Below are 15,673 nucleotides of genomic sequence, written 5' to 3'. Positions count from 1 at the left end.
ACTAGACAGTGCGCTGAACCTTTTTTTTCAATGATTTGTGATCTTCACTGGAGTCCATGGATAACATGAAATCTTTCCACCTCTATCCACCTTTGTCATGGTAGGGAGAACACGTCAATGCAAGGGTGGGGTCATCTAAGATAGCACAAGGATTAAATGTATGCCACCAATCCTGCTCTCCTGCATTTTGGATCCTCCACCATCAGTTCCTGACATTTTAAAGCACAAATGTGTTGTTTGAAAGGAACATAGCCTCCAAGTATGTGGCTACATTGAACTTTCTGTGTTTAGTAAAGCACATTGAGGTGAATTATTGATCCTAAACTCACAGAGCTTCTGAGATTAAAAGAAGCAAAAGAAACCTTTGCATTTTTTTCTAGTGTCGTTTACACACACAAAAAAATAAAAGAATCCACAAAACGTTATTGTTTCCATTAAAAATGTATTCGGGATTTCAGAAAACTAAAACACAAGAAGCAAGTCATTGTCTAAAACAGGGATCTGCAACCTGAGGCTCCGGAGCCACATGTGGTCCTTTACTCCCCCACTGTAGCTCTATGGTTAAAGAAAAACAGCAAGCTATTAATAATAATAAAAAAGACTGTAAAGTAAAAAGTAAGCAAGTAATAAAGAAAAAAGAAAAGTCAAGTAGACTAACTCAAACATTAAATCAACCACAAACAGTTGAAGGATGGTACGTATCACTCTGCCTGGCTCCTGACTACAGTTGCTGTAACGCTCCATCAGGCGGTGCAGCTTCATAGTTTAAGTCCAACAATTTGACACATTTTTGAGCACTGCTCCTTATTACAGAAAATTAATTGGAGGTCACTATACAGCCAGAATTTGTACCAGATTATGAAGTCGATTATCTATTTTTGAACAAATTCAAGCATTTTTAACTGCACCTCATGGTTTGAAAAATACAGTAAGGGTCACTTAACTTGCTCTGATTTATTCTTGGTTAGTTAAATGTTCACATTTCTGAGCCGCTTACATTTTTTCATTGCCTTGGAAAAGTTCAAAGCTGATTTTTTTTTTTGTACGGCCAGATAAAAAAAAAATAGTATTATTTAAGTTTGTACCCTGCATCTAATATGAAGGGTTAAAACATCTTGGTTATATCTTAATAATAAATGTATAAAGATTTTTCAAACAAATAGCATTTATTCTTTTTCACAGATTAACTGCTTTGAAAACTGACATGGAACATCATTCCAGAGTCCCGGAAACTCAAAATTGGTATGTGCACAGTCTTCCACTCCACCAATATTATCAGGCTGATCAGATGCCCAGAACCTGTCAGGTCAGAGAACAAGAGAATTTAATTCAGACAATTTTGTCAGATAAGTATTTGTAGTTGTCAAAGATAGAAGGATACACATACTCACACTGACACTCACACTGTTATGAAATGGTTTTCTTTTCCTCTGCTGTGACCTCTCCTGGAGGCCCTCCCTTTCCTGAGGCCTGCTGTGAGACTCACAGGTGTATGTCATTATGATTAGGTTCCTATTTAAGGTTTGAGTTTCTGTTGTACTGTGTCGAAGCGTCTTTTTGGTCTTGCTCTTTCAATATTGCTGTTTTTGCTCTCGGCATTAAAAGCCCCTTTTTTTTGGATTTTAAATCTGAGTTTTTGTCTTTCCTGCTCTTGGGTTTTTATCCCTGGGGATCCCCGTAACATTACGCTTCGACCATGTCAAACGCAGCAGGAAGAACACATGTGAGGGACCTACCTGGTTCTTCCACCAAAGGAGAGGCAACCGCCGGTGAGGACATGTCCGACCTGGCCCGGGAGATGCGTGGATATATGACCGGCATTGCAACAGCTCCACGAGCGTCTCACAAGGCTGGAACACGTCCCTTCGTCTTCGCCCCGTCAGACCCGACAAGGTCAACCCAAGCCATTTGATGGTACTCCTGAGGACTGTCGGGCGTTTCTCACCTCCTGCCGCTTACACTTCGATTTCAATCCCAGTGAGTTTCCCTCCGAGCAGAGCAAGGTGGTGTTTGCTCTGAGTTTCCTGACCGGAAGGGCCAAGCGATGGGGGTTGGCTGAGTGGGAGTGTGGAGCCGAGATCTGCCGGTCCTTCCGAGCTTTTTCCGCCCTACTCCTCGTTGTATTCGACCATTCCACGCCTCATCGAGCTGCTGCATCCAAAATCCTACGTCTCAAGCAAGAGACTCACAGCGCCTGGGATTTCGCCGTAGAGTTCCGTACGTTGGCTGCCAGCACCCGGTGGGCGGACGAAGCCTTGGTGGATGTATTTCTTCAGGGCCCCCGACGTTGTCAAGGAAGAGCTGGCGGCGAGGGAGATTCCGGAGGATTTGGAAGAGCTGATTGATCTTGCCGTTAGTATCGACCGGAGGATGAGGGAGCGCAGCCGTGTACAGCGCAGCAACACCTGGGCTTCCGCCCACTGCCTCCGGAGGGAGTTCCCTCGCTCCCTCCCAGCACCCCACGACGGGCTTCTCGTCCTCCTCCTCCTCCTCCCCCAGAACAAATGCAGCTGGGAGGTGGTCGTCTCACCCCCGCAGAGCGACGCCGCCGCATGGGAGACGGACTTTGCTTATATTGTGGTCAATCAGGACACTTTGTACGTAACTGCCCAGGAAACACCAGGGTTCACCTGCAAAGAGGGAACTGGTGAGCTGTCAAACCTCCTTTTTTTCACCCTCACGTCCTTCTACCAAAGTCTTAGTGGCCTGTGCAGGAGCACAAGAGGAATTTGAAACTTTAATTGACTCTGGCTCTGATGGTGATTTGATTTCTCAGGAGGTGGTGAATAAACTCAGAATCCCAGTTGAACCACTGTCTCCCATCTTAGTTATTGGTGCCATCAATGGGTCTGTCATTCACAAAGTTTCATCTAGGACAGTTAACATTAGGGTCTCGGTTTCTGGAAACCACACTGAGTTTATGAGCTTTTACGTTGTGGAATCTCTCAAGCCGCAGGTTATTTTGGGGTTCCCTTGGTTGTGCAAACATACCCCCCACTTAGACTGGTCTTCTGGAAGGGTGCTGTCATGGAGCTCTTTCTGTTTGTTAAACTGTTCCTTCTCTGCCGCTGTGCGTACTCCTACGAATGTTCTCCAGCCACCAGAGCCTCCTAACTTGAGTAATGTTCCTCCTGTGTACCATGATCTCAGTGACGTGTTTTGTAAATTCCGAGCTAGGTTTCTGCCTCCCCACCGCCCGTATGACTGTGCTATAGACCTCTTGCCTGGAACCCAACCACCCAAGGGCCATATCTACCCCCTGTCTCCACCTAAACAGGTGGTTATGAACGACTACCTGCAGGAGAGTCTACAGGCAGGCATCATTAGACCATCTTCCTCTCCTGTAGGGGCTGGTTACTTCTTTGTGGGGAAGCGGGATGGGGGTCTGCAGCCCTGCATTGTTTACAGGAGTTTGAACAATATCACTATCCGAAACACTTATCCTCTCCCCCTGTTACAGACCGCTTTTGACCAGTTAAGTGGGGCCCAAGTCTTCACTAAACTGGACCTCAGAAGCCCTTACCATCTGATCCGCATAAGGGAGGGAGATGAGTGGAAGACCGCCTTTAACACTACGATCGGGCACTTCAAGTATCTGGTCATGCCTTTTGGACTCACTAACGCTCCAGCTATATTCCATTGTTTAATTATTGATGTTCTAAAGGATATGATCAACAAATTTGTCTTTATATATCTTGATGATATTCTTATCTTTTCACCAGATCTCGATTCCCATGTGCAGCACGTCCAAGCCGTCCTCAGCGCCTTCTCGAGAATCAGTTATACTGCAAGGCAGAGAAATGCGAATTCCACACCACACAAACCTGGTTCCTTGGCCATGTTGTTTCCCCAGGTAGTGTTCAGATGGACAACGGCAAGGTCAAAGCTGTTCTGAAGTGGCCCATACCCTCGGGACGTGAACAGCTCCAGCGCTTCTTGGGATTTTCCAACTTTTACAGGCGCTTTATCAGAGGCTTCAGTGGCGTTGCTGCACCCCTCCATAGGCTTACTTTGGCTAAGGTACATTTTATCTGGAATGAGGATGCCGATAAGGCATTTACTGAGCTTAAGAGACCTTTCTCTACGACCCCCATTCTGACTCAGCCTGACCCCTCCAAACAACTTATTGTGGAGGTTGATGCGCCTGAGTCTGGGGTGGGGGCTGTTTTGTCTAAGAGGGCGTCCGATAATAAAGTCCATCCCTGCAAGCTCACTCCTGCAGAGAGAAATTATGATGTAGGGAACAGAGAACTGTTGGCTGTGAAACTGGCTTTGGAGGAGTGGGGCCATTGGTTGGAGGGAGCTCCAACCAATGGCCCCACTCCTCCAAAGCCTGGTCTGGACAGACCATAAAAACTTGGAATATATCCGGACCGCCAAGCGTCTTAGTTATCGTCAAGCTAGGTGGTCTCTCTTCTTTGATCGGTTCAATTTCACACTATCCTACTGACCTGGCAGCAAGAATGTCAAGCCTGACGACCTCTCACGCCAGTTCCAACGGGAGGAGGAGTCTGAAGGGTCTGCTGTTGCCATTACTATTGTTCCCCCTCACCTTGTGTTAGGAACTACTCGCTGGACTCTGGAACACAAAGTAAAGGCATCTGTACCTGATCCTGCCTCCATACCTGCCGGCTGTCCAGCTGAGTGCCTGTTTGTGCCCCCATCATTACGCATGCTAGTTTTAAAGTGGGGACATTCTTCCCGCCTGGCTTGCCATCCTGCAGTAACCAGAACCAGTTTTCCTGTGGCTCAACGTTTTTGGTGGCCTTCTATGTCCTCCGATATTAAGACTTTTGTGGCTGCTTGCCCTGTATGTGCTAGTGTCAAGATCCCTAGGACCCCACCTGCTGGACTGCTTCACCCCCTACCTGTGCCGTCGAGACCTTGGTCTCACGTCGCCATGGACTTTATCACTGGACATCCCTACTCGAGAGGTAAGATGGTTATACTCACCATCATTGACTGTTTTTTTTCAAACTAGTGCACGCCATACCCCTACAGAAACTTCTGTCTGCCAAGGAACTTGCCATTCTTGTGTCTCGTCATCTGTTCCGATTACATGGCCTTCCTCTGAACATCACCTCTGATCATGGTCCACAATTCATTGCTGCCTTCGGGAAGGAGTTCTGCAGCCTTCTTGGGATTAAGGTTAGTCTCAGTTCAGGCTTCCATCCTCAGACCAACGGCCAGGTAAAGTGGTACAACCAGGACCTGGAGACAACTTTACGAGCCATGTGTAGCAAGAACCCCAGGACTTGGTCATCTCAGCTTCCTTGGGTATTCCCACAACACCCTCATCAATTCATCTGGTTTCTCCCCCTTTCAAGCAGCTTACGGCTATCAACCCCCTCTATTTCCCCACCAGGAACTGTTGGCCTCCTCTCTTGGTCCTGCAGCTTTCGTGAGACGCTGTCAGCGAACCTGGAGGAGATGTAGGCACGAACTCCTGCAGAACCAGGAGAGGTTCACGAGAGTGGCTAATCGTCGGCGGTCTGCGGCTCCAAAGTACAAGGTTGGGGACAAGGTTTGGCTTTCTTCTGCTGATGTCCCCTTAAAAGGAAGGTCCAAGAAGCTGCTGCCCCGCTACATTGGACCTTACTCCATCACTCAAGTAATCAACCCTGTGGCTGTGAAACTGGACCTGCCACGCTCGCTAAAGATCCACCCCGTGTTTCATGTCACTAAGATCAAGCCAGCCAGAGACTCTCCTCTTAAACCCGCTCCAGCGTCTCCTCCAGCCCCTTGTTTCGTGGATGGCGGGCGGCCCGGTTTACACCATCAAGACACTCCTCGTCTCCAGAAGAGTGGGCAGAGGAATACAGTACCTTGTGGACTGGGAGGGATACGGTCCCGCGGATCGCCAATGGGTCCCTGACCGTTTCATCGTTGACCGAGACCTGGTCATACGCTTCCATCGTGACCATCCCGGTCAACCTCGTCGTCCGTCTGGTAGCCAGACATGGGAGGGGGGGTTATGTTATGAAATGGTTTTCTTTTGCTCTGCTGTGACCTCTCCTGGAGGCCCTCCCTTTCCTGAGGCCTGCTATGAGATTCACAGGTGTATGTCATTACATTATTATTAGGTTCCTATTTAAGGTTTGAGTTTCTGTTGTACTGTGTCGAAGCGTCTTTTTGGTCTTGCTCTTTCGAGTTTGCTATTTTTGCTCTCTGCATTAAAAGCCCCTTTTTTTGGATTTTGAATCTGAGTTTTTGTCTTTCCTGCTCTTGGGTTTTTGTCCCTGGGGATCCCCGTGACACACACACTTATTGAGGAGCTTTCGTGTCGTAACATTTGTGGTTTGTTTGGGGGCAGAACCCACTGCTCCACAGTTAAATTCAGTTGTTATATTTCTTCAGATTTGTTGCTTAGTCAACCATCTATACTTGTACACAAATTTATTTTACTTTACACATTAAATAACAAAATAGACTTAATGACTTGTGCACACATTTGGTTAATTTTGTTCCAATTGTCTTGAGTATTTCTTTTCTTTTAAGTTCTCTCCGGGTCCTGTAGAGGAGACAAAGGGAGGAGCAGTACAAGTTCCTGAACATTTGGAGGTGATGGAGGAGGAAAACAAAGTTATTTTTCAGTTGGACTATTGTTTGTATTATTGAAATATGTTCAGTTTTGTTTTTTAAAGCTTTAAATGACTAGTTATTTACTTATTTAGTTCATATCTAGGTTTTGAATGTTTTTTTTTCGTAGGTCCCTCCCTATTGTGTCATTGGTATGATGAGCCAGAATAAAATCTCCCTAATGTTTGCTGTTGGGGGGTCAGTTTTGGTTCAGTTGGTTTGAGCTTTTGTTCCTGATTCTCTCAGATACATTTTTGTTAAGTTGACCTTTTTAAATTTATGCCTATGCCATTTTTGTTTAGGGTGACATAAAATCTCTTACTTGAATTTATTTTTTGTTCTGTGGCTCAGTCTGCAGAGCGGCCCCTGACAACCCTTTTAACTGGAGGAAAATGGAGCTTCCAGAGGGGGAGGACAGCTCTGAGGGCACAGGCAACGAGCCAAGTGTTGGAAACCTGGTCTCTTTCGTTTTCTCACATGAGTCAGCAGGAAGTCAGAGATGCCAGGCAAAGGGAAGAAAGTGCTCTGCAGAAAAAACGATTCAGAGCACTCCAGCACCAATTTCAACTCCTACGATTGGAAGTTCAGGCACGTACCACCTCAACACCTGAACTGGATTTACCAGAGCCTGAACTGTCTAACTGGGGACCTTTGGAGACTGCTGACACTTCTCATGTAAACCCCAGTAATGTGGCTGACAATTCAACACACCAACCATCAGGTCAGTCCCATCTGGATGAGCAAAAACTAGTGTACAAGAACTATTTGTTGTGGATGTCTGATTAATAAATGGCGTATGGTTATGTAGCACCGACCTTCCTTTAGGGTCCAAAGTCCTTTCCAGTCACAGTCACCCATGCACACACACATTCACACACTGATCCAGAGTGAACACTCACTGCAGAGTCAGAGAACTTCCATCAACCCATTTCCAGGTCCCCTCCAAGTCTCTGTCAGACAATCCAAGCCAAACATCTTGCTTTTTCAATTTAGAAATAAATTCCTGCAAAAAAAACAACATAAGTTGTTCACCACGTTGTCAACATGTTTTCAAATTAGATGTTTGAAAAAAGTTAAAACTTTACTGAAGGCAATAATTCAAACACATTAAAATTTAAATCCATTCAGGAAGAAAACATTAAAAATAAAAGATAATCAAATATACTACCATTACACTGAATTACATTACAGGTTGAAGCACTATTTATTTAATCTGAAATGTGCTTGTGTTCTGCATTTTAGATAAATGTATTTTGATCCTGAAACAACTGCCTATGATAAAATGATATCAACACACACATAATTTACAGACAAGGTTATTTCCTTTAACTTTGTTCTAAAGGTTAAAAGTGTTCTTGTTCTAGGATTCCAGGCTTACATGAGGCAGTTCTGTGATCAGCCTTCTAAGAATGATCAATTTGTATGAGTGACAGTGAGTTTAGAATTAAACCTGATTACAGAATATGACCACATTTTCTCTGTCTTCTATTTTTAATAAATGGTAAGATGACCAAACTTCTCACTGAAACTAAACCAAAACAAAAACCCTAAGTCGAATAACCACATTTAATCTAAAAGTAAAAGCTTTCAGAAATATTTAATATCAATAGCTGTTAATTAGAGAAATTTGTGGCTTTTTAAGCGGGGATTAAGTCTGGTCTGAAACCAGGTTGTTCTTTTTTAAATAGATTTATTCTGTGCTTTGATCATTTCCTGTGACATAACCTATACCCAGCTGTTTATTGGACCATTCACTTAACACACATGTTTAGAATACTCTGGTAAACAAAAAGGAGCTCCTGGTTGACTTCATAAATACATTTACATTGTAAGGCCTAATTCACAACAGGCTTTATTTCCTTGAATAATCCACTTTCTTTGGCAGAAGTTAAAACCTCACCTGATTTCTGATGTGGATAAGACAATCAAAATACTGATTCCCATTTTTTCAAATGTATGCAGTTCTAGGGAGTTGCTTCAGTCTTTTATTAGGAGTTAAATTAAATTAAGAATCTATCCAAATCCAATCACATGGATGCTTAAATGTTATTGTTGATCTTTGATGTAATCCAAAACAGACCAAAAATACAATTTCGTACATTTTCCTCTTTGCTGTTTATCACCACCAGATCAGCTTCTTTGGCTCTGCAGAACTCTCTTGCTTCATCCCAGGTCTTAGACTCTTCACGCAAGAAGTAACAAGAGGAACCAAATCTGCTCCATTTTTCAGGACATCCTGTTTTCCCTGGAACACATTGGAAATTCCAAACAAGACAAAATATTAAGACATTATTTAAAACACGCAGATTATGTTTCTTTTTATCCATCGGCGTCTGAATCTCAATGGGTTTAAAGGGTCTGTAGCGATTCATAGAAATTCACTTTCTGTTCCTCCTGATTGGTGTCAAAAATGATTTCAGCATATGTCATATATATTTTTATGCAGCAGCAACAATATGAGAATCTGGCTTGTTCTGTACTCTAACTCCAACAATAAGGAAGTGTTTGTCTTTAATTTCATTTTGGACAAATGAATACTTCTAGTTTAATTAGAAGATGTAATTAATATGCATCCATTTCTGAGACTTAAGTGTTTTAGACAAAGCATCATTATTAAACTGAAATTAAGTGTAATCAAAAAAGGTATAAATGATTTAAGGAAGAAATCAGTGAAGTCATCATATCTTTTGTTTTGTTTACTAGTTTTTTCTTTTAGAGAATCCATTGGAATGCTACATGGTATAGCTGCATCTTCACAAAGGATGCTGTTCATCGACTTAAGTTCAGCATTCAACACCATCATCCCCCAGCAGCTCACTCACAAACTGGCTCAGCTGGGGCTCAACACGCCTCTGTGTAACTGGCTGCTAGACTTCCTGACGGGGAGACCACAAGCGGTGCGAGTCGGCAGCAACACATCCAGCACCATCACGATGAACACGGGGGCTCCCCAAGGATGTGTGCTGAGCCCCCTCCTCTTTACCCTGCTGACCCACGACTGTGCACAGACACACAGCTCCAACGTTTACGTCAAGTTTGCAGATGACTCCACAGTGTCTATAATGCCAATATATGTATCATTAGCATCTTAAAAACATCCTAATAGTAATGCTTGTAAATATGTTAACTAAGTAATTTAATAAACCTTATTAGACTTATTGTACTAATAAATGTCTTACTAACACTCTAAAAATTCTATTATAATGCTTGTTAATGCATGAACAAAGCTTATTAAGGAATCTTAATATAAAGTGTTACCAATGTTTCTTCAATAATTAGAGACTGATTTGTTACATTTTTTTTCTTAATCATAGAATCAGTTATTCAATTCAGAAAACAATATTCATAGTTGCTTATAAAAATTCCTTAAGGTCCTGCTTCAATAAACGCTAACAGGTCAAATAAAACACAGATGTTCTGACTTGTGGACGTAGCTTGTTCGACCAGCTGAATTCTTTTTAGAGAAGTTTCAAAAATGACAGATTATGAAAAAAAAAGTGTGATCTATGCTGTGCTGCCTGATAATGTTACCTAATAGAGACATGTAAAGATAAAAGCACATTAGACCAAGCACAGAGCCCTGTGTTACACCATGCCTAACTGCTGCATGAGGAAGACTTATTTACATGATCAGATAAAAATGTGTTAGAACAGCTTTCAGCAGTTCCTGTTAAAGGCATTTTCTAGTATCTGCAGGAACATATTTTGACTCCTGAACACAGAAACTGTCATACTGGAACTCTTTTGTATCTTATTTAGCTATGTCTATTTATTCCCATTTCTACCTCATATTACTTTTCTTTTTACTTTTTTATTATTTATCCTTTACCTTGCTACTTTGCACGAGAGCACAAGACATCAAATCAAATTCCACTGTTCTTGGCAATAAAGCTGATTCTGAACCTTTCGTGCCCTCATCATTGATCTTAGCTCCTGTTCAGTGAGACATAATGATGGAGTTGTCTAAAATCAATGCCATAGAGGCTTCACCGTTGTCTGGATAGGGTGTACGTTTCCCTGTCTCATCGACAACGGGTTCTCCAATGTGCATGATTTACCTACAGCTGGACACCCAGGTATGGCCAGCACACAAACACTGACGTCACCTCCTTTTGGTGGCCCATGATAAAGGCTGACGTAGCTCAGTATGTAACCCAACCTGGCAAATGGCTATGTCAGAAGTAGGAGCTCGGTCTCTTCCCCTGGTCTCCGACAGGAGTTCTAGCAACTCTGCAGTTCCCAGCAACCCCACCGCACCCTTCCTGGATGTCTCACACCTGACTCCCAGTCATTCAATCAACAACAGCATACTTAAGCACTGCACTGAGTGAAGCTCAGTGCAAAGTATTGTTTGTGCCATTCTGCCTTCCTTAGCATTATATTTGGACCTCATCAGTCTCCTGACCCTCTTTCTGTCTCCATTTGCCTGCAGCCTGCCCCAAACCTCGCCCTAACTCTGATTACCCTGTCTCTCCACTGACGCTTTCATGCCTGTTTCATTCCTCTTGACTCCTGCCTGCCTGATCCTGATTTAGCTTTGTGGACTTTTAGCTGACCTAATAAATCTGTTGCTTTTAGATCCAACCGTCTGCGTGATTTTTGAGACAATCACACTGATGTAAAAGTATAAAGCAACAAAATTAGGTTTCTCTTACACCAAACTTTTTAATCCCGTCATCTGCGGTTTTATCTCTCACGTGCATGCCTTCCTGCATCTACCACATTTGGAGATCTTCACTGTAGTTTTCTATATTTAAAAACCCCTTCAATCTAATCCCCTACCAACCTTTGCATGTCTAAACAGATCTGATCTGTCACATTACAAGATATTTAAATACATTTTTTTATTCTGATTTTAAAAAGTAAACATTGAGCCTTTTAGCTGGAATAAATCATAAATTACCGTACACTTAAAGAATGTATACATGTGAGAGGAATGACTAAATCTGATTTGTTTCAAAAGCAGCTTATTTTATTTAACTGAGATATGACCCTTAGAGTCCTCGTCAACACATCCCTAAACATTATTGGCTTCTTTGCTGTGAGACTGAAGATAGTCTCAAATAGATGGCAAGAAAAATGAAGAACTATTTAAGACCATAACAAGCCTGACTTTAGGGAAAAATATATTTGTAATGCCTCAGATTTTGAAGTAATTATGACCACCGGAAATTACTGAATTCTTTGAAATTCTTTGACACCAGGGGCGGCTGTGATGCAGCAGTGTGTGAATGTGAATAGAAAAGCACTAAATAAGTACAGTGATCCCTCGCTATAACACGGTTTACTTTTCATGGTTTCGCTACTTCACGGATTTGCATCGTGCATTGTGTTCTGCATTCTGATTGGCTAAAAAGTCACTCCGCTTCTTCTCTACCTGTGCGTCAATAACGTTGCAGTTTAATATGTACACGTACGTAAATCAGCTTGCCAAATTAACATTACGTACGTGCAAATTCTCTTGCAATTTCGAGTTTCTCTAAAACCCATAGAAAAAAGAGCGCACTATATTCTATAGCGCACTATATACTTTCACTATATTCTTCTCCAGATCAAACACAGCTGCACCGCGGGCTTCAAAATAAGAAAACACTGCAGAGCGGAGTCAGGATGCAGCGGCTCAGTCTGAAGAGCAGTGAAATACACCTGAGTCACTATTTGTCCAACTGTACATTGTATTTTTTTCATAATCATTTTAAATTTTCTCCCGTTTAATCCAATTACTCGGGTCGCGGTGGGCGGGGCTAATCTCCGCAATTTGAAGTCTTCTGTTCACATCGATGATTAAAATTATTATTTGACAGTACAGAAGTTATTTGTAGAATAAAACGTTTTCCACATGGAAACTAATAAAACGTCTCATAGACAGACCCATACAAAACTGCAGGATGATTGTTTCAGGTTTTCTACATTATAACTTCCATTCATCTGTTTTCCGTTCCTGCTTGTAAGGGTTGCTGGTGCGTATCGCTGCTACTTTAGAAGGACCAAAAGTCACACCCATTTATAGTCCATTACAGACTCACCCATATTCACACCTAATAGGAATTTAGAGTCACCAATTCAGCTATGAAGCATGTTTTAGGGCCGTTGGAGGAAGCTGGAGAACCAGGAGAAAACACACACACACGCATGGAGATCATGCAAACTCCACACAGAAAGGACCAGCTGGAGCTTAACCATTTAAAATGAAAGTGCAAACCACTACATTATCATGCAGTCTTACATGCCACGATTTAAGAAAGGTTAAACAAATTACATTTCTGACTTGAATGTTAAAGAAAAGATAAACTCATTGTCACAGTTGGTTTATTGTAAGTTAAATACTTACAGAGGAGGCCAAGAATGACGAGTCCAGCCAGAAGAAGCACACTCAGCATCACCATGAATGTAATAACACGGAGATAGCATCTCCTGTTGGATCTGATGGAAGCTATAGGGGGAAAATTATAACTGAAACCTCAATAGAAAACCATAAAGTGAATTCATTTTGTTTAATCATTGAGTTAATTCTTACCTGGTGGATTTGATGCATAAACCTGGCAGACAGGATCTTTCAATTCAATATTTTCATTAATGGCTTCCATTTGTAAAATCTAAGAACGTGTGAAGTGTGTTACAGACTGACTTGTGTACTGAACAGCTTTTTATGTCTAAGGTTAATATTGAAATGATGGGAAGTCAATGTCACGTGACAGAAGTTGCATCGTGACAGGAAGCTTGGGTGAGTAAGACAAAAATTTCTATTAAGTTTAGCTTTTACTTTTTTTTCCGTCTAACTTCTAAGTGTCCAGCAGCTGAGCAAACAAATAAGAGCTGACAACCAGATTTTACTGTTACAATAGATGGTTATGAATGTATAGACACACAAACACCAACACATTCTCACCCCAACATGGTAGGGAGACCCCTCTTTGGGTGAGCCCAACTTGTTATTTTTGGACGTGCTGCTCGCCCCGATGAAATTACTTCAGTAAAGTTTCACAGATTCTGACTTCTGCCTTAATTATAATAAGAATTGTAATAATTATAATAATAATAAAAAAGAAGAAAAATAGTATTTTTCTTTCTCCTCATATTGTCAGAAAGCAGCGCTCAATGCATTGATTTCACTTAAAATGACCCATTATGTTTTTGGTATATAAAACAGAAATCAAAGTTAAATAATTGTTTTGGTTGAAGACTTAAATTAATCCACAGCGTTTTGGGATTCCATCTTCAGCACATCGAAAAACAACGAGTTGGGCTTTCCGTGATCATTGAATGGGAATATATGCGTCCATATATGTCAAAAAAAGATATGTGCAAAAAAAATATTTGTAATGTGTAAAATAATATGTGCAAAATATAAGCATGTTTACTGTGTCCATGACCCATTTTACAGCAGGGAGGTAGGTACATATTGGATTTAGAAAAGATGAAATCCTGTTGAGTCCAGTGAAATGAATGTCATGATCAAGAAACAAATCTGAAATGATTCTGGCTTTGACATGCTGTGTTATTCTGATGGAAGTAGTCATCGGATGATGGTACACAGTGGTCATAAAGGGATGGACATGGTCAGCAACAAAACTGAAGTAGGCTGTGGTGTTGGAACCATGCTGAATTGGTACGAAGAGGACTAAATTGTGTCAAGAAAATATTACACAACCACCACCAGCCTGAACTGTGGATATTGCGGTTCTCCAGCATCTCTTCAACCTGAGCCTCAGACTGGAGAGGGTGCCGCTCCTCTGGAAGACCTCCCACCTGGTCCCTGTACCGAAGAAGACATCTTCATCTCGTCCCAGAGATTTCCTTCCAGTTGCCCTCACTTCGCAGGTGATTATGGCCGGCCCTCCCTGTACGCGAAATACGCAGCCGCGTGGGGCCCCCGTCACCACCAGGGCCCCGAAGTGGCGAAAAATATAAAATTAAAAAAGACCCAGATCTGGCAACCCATTTCCGTACCAACGTGCACTCTAAATGTTGTTCAAGAGAATGTTGCCTGCACTTTGATGATCCCACCCTTCAACACACCTGAACCAATCTGGCAACCCAAATAATGACGTTACGCCACTCTTAGCAACAATTGGTCAACATCATTGCATCTGAGCTTGGCACAATGTGCATTAACGAGCGCATTTTGTTTCAATAAAGTTGGGAAAAAGAAAAAAAAACGAGCACATTTGTCACATTGATCAAAGCGACAACAAGAGAACTTCATGCTACAGAGTCTTTATCCATCAGGCGCTGAAAAAAGATGAAGAACTTAAACATCAATCACAAGGTAAGTTTGGAGGATGTTAGGGCCATATTTTTTACATTATCCAACCTTTCTGTGCAGCTGCGCGATTTACGTAAAATACTAATCGATTCGAAGCAAAGTTTGCACATAATCATGAATGACCCAGTTTGTCGTAATTTCCAGGGAAACTCGAAAATAATTCTGATACCCAAGTTTCCAAGATCATGAGGTCGGACATGACTTTCCAAAACGGCGGTGAGGTGAGACAAGTAAATAATGATGGTATGATGGTTGATAAATTTTTTAACTTACGTTATCGTATTGTTTAATTGTTTTGCTACACATATTTGGTGCGTTCTGCATTTTCTAGTTTATGTCAGTATAAAAACTGTTGTTTATCTGTTATAGCAGGCCAGGTAGTCTGACTTTCCAACAATCAGTGTGTCTTAAAATCTTGCATTGGCATGAATTATGGAGAATGAAAACTGCCAAATACAAATAGGAAATAAATGTTCTCATTTATAAATGACAAAGAAAATAAATGTACTAATTTTAAAATAATGAGCATACAAAATAATAGATAAAGAAGTGTATACATGCTTATATTTCCATTTATACTCAAATTATTGTTCTCATTCATTATTTATAAATTGGTACATTTATTTCTTATTTGTATTTTGCAGTTTTGGTTTTACATAATGATGATGTTTTGAACAGTTTCTTCTGCTCTCAAAAAGTATCAAAAAGTATTGGAGGTGGTGCAGCATCCACATCCCAAGATGTTCCTGACATCACTGAAGGTGTAATCTAAGGTTATATTAATGGCTTGTAAAGTAATTTAAAAAACAGTGTCTGTATAGCCCCTTT

General features: G+C 41.7%; 1 long non-coding RNA gene across 1 annotated transcript; it reads right to left on the bottom strand.

Moving 5' to 3' along the window:
- Positions 1 to 323: 323 nt before the first annotated feature.
- LOC144988880 (uncharacterized) lies at positions 324 to 13,394 on the bottom strand. The gene is made up of 4 exons (XR_013652939.1): positions 12,911 to 13,394; positions 8,679 to 8,824; positions 7,479 to 7,582; positions 324 to 1,299 (listed from the first exon to the last, which is right to left on the bottom strand). It is a non-coding gene; the product is annotated as an uncharacterized LOC144988880 (long non-coding RNA).
- Between the last annotated feature and the right edge of the window lie 2,279 nt (positions 13,395 to 15,673).

Source organism: Oryzias latipes, chromosome 21, assembly GCF_053564925.1.
Source record: "Oryzias latipes strain Hd-rR chromosome 21, Olatipes_Hd-rR_3.1".
In the NCBI taxonomy this organism is placed as follows: Eukaryota; Metazoa; Chordata; class Actinopteri; order Beloniformes; family Adrianichthyidae; genus Oryzias; species Oryzias latipes.
Note: the sequence above shows the minus strand (reverse complement) of the source record. Positions and strands in the feature narration are given on the sequence as shown.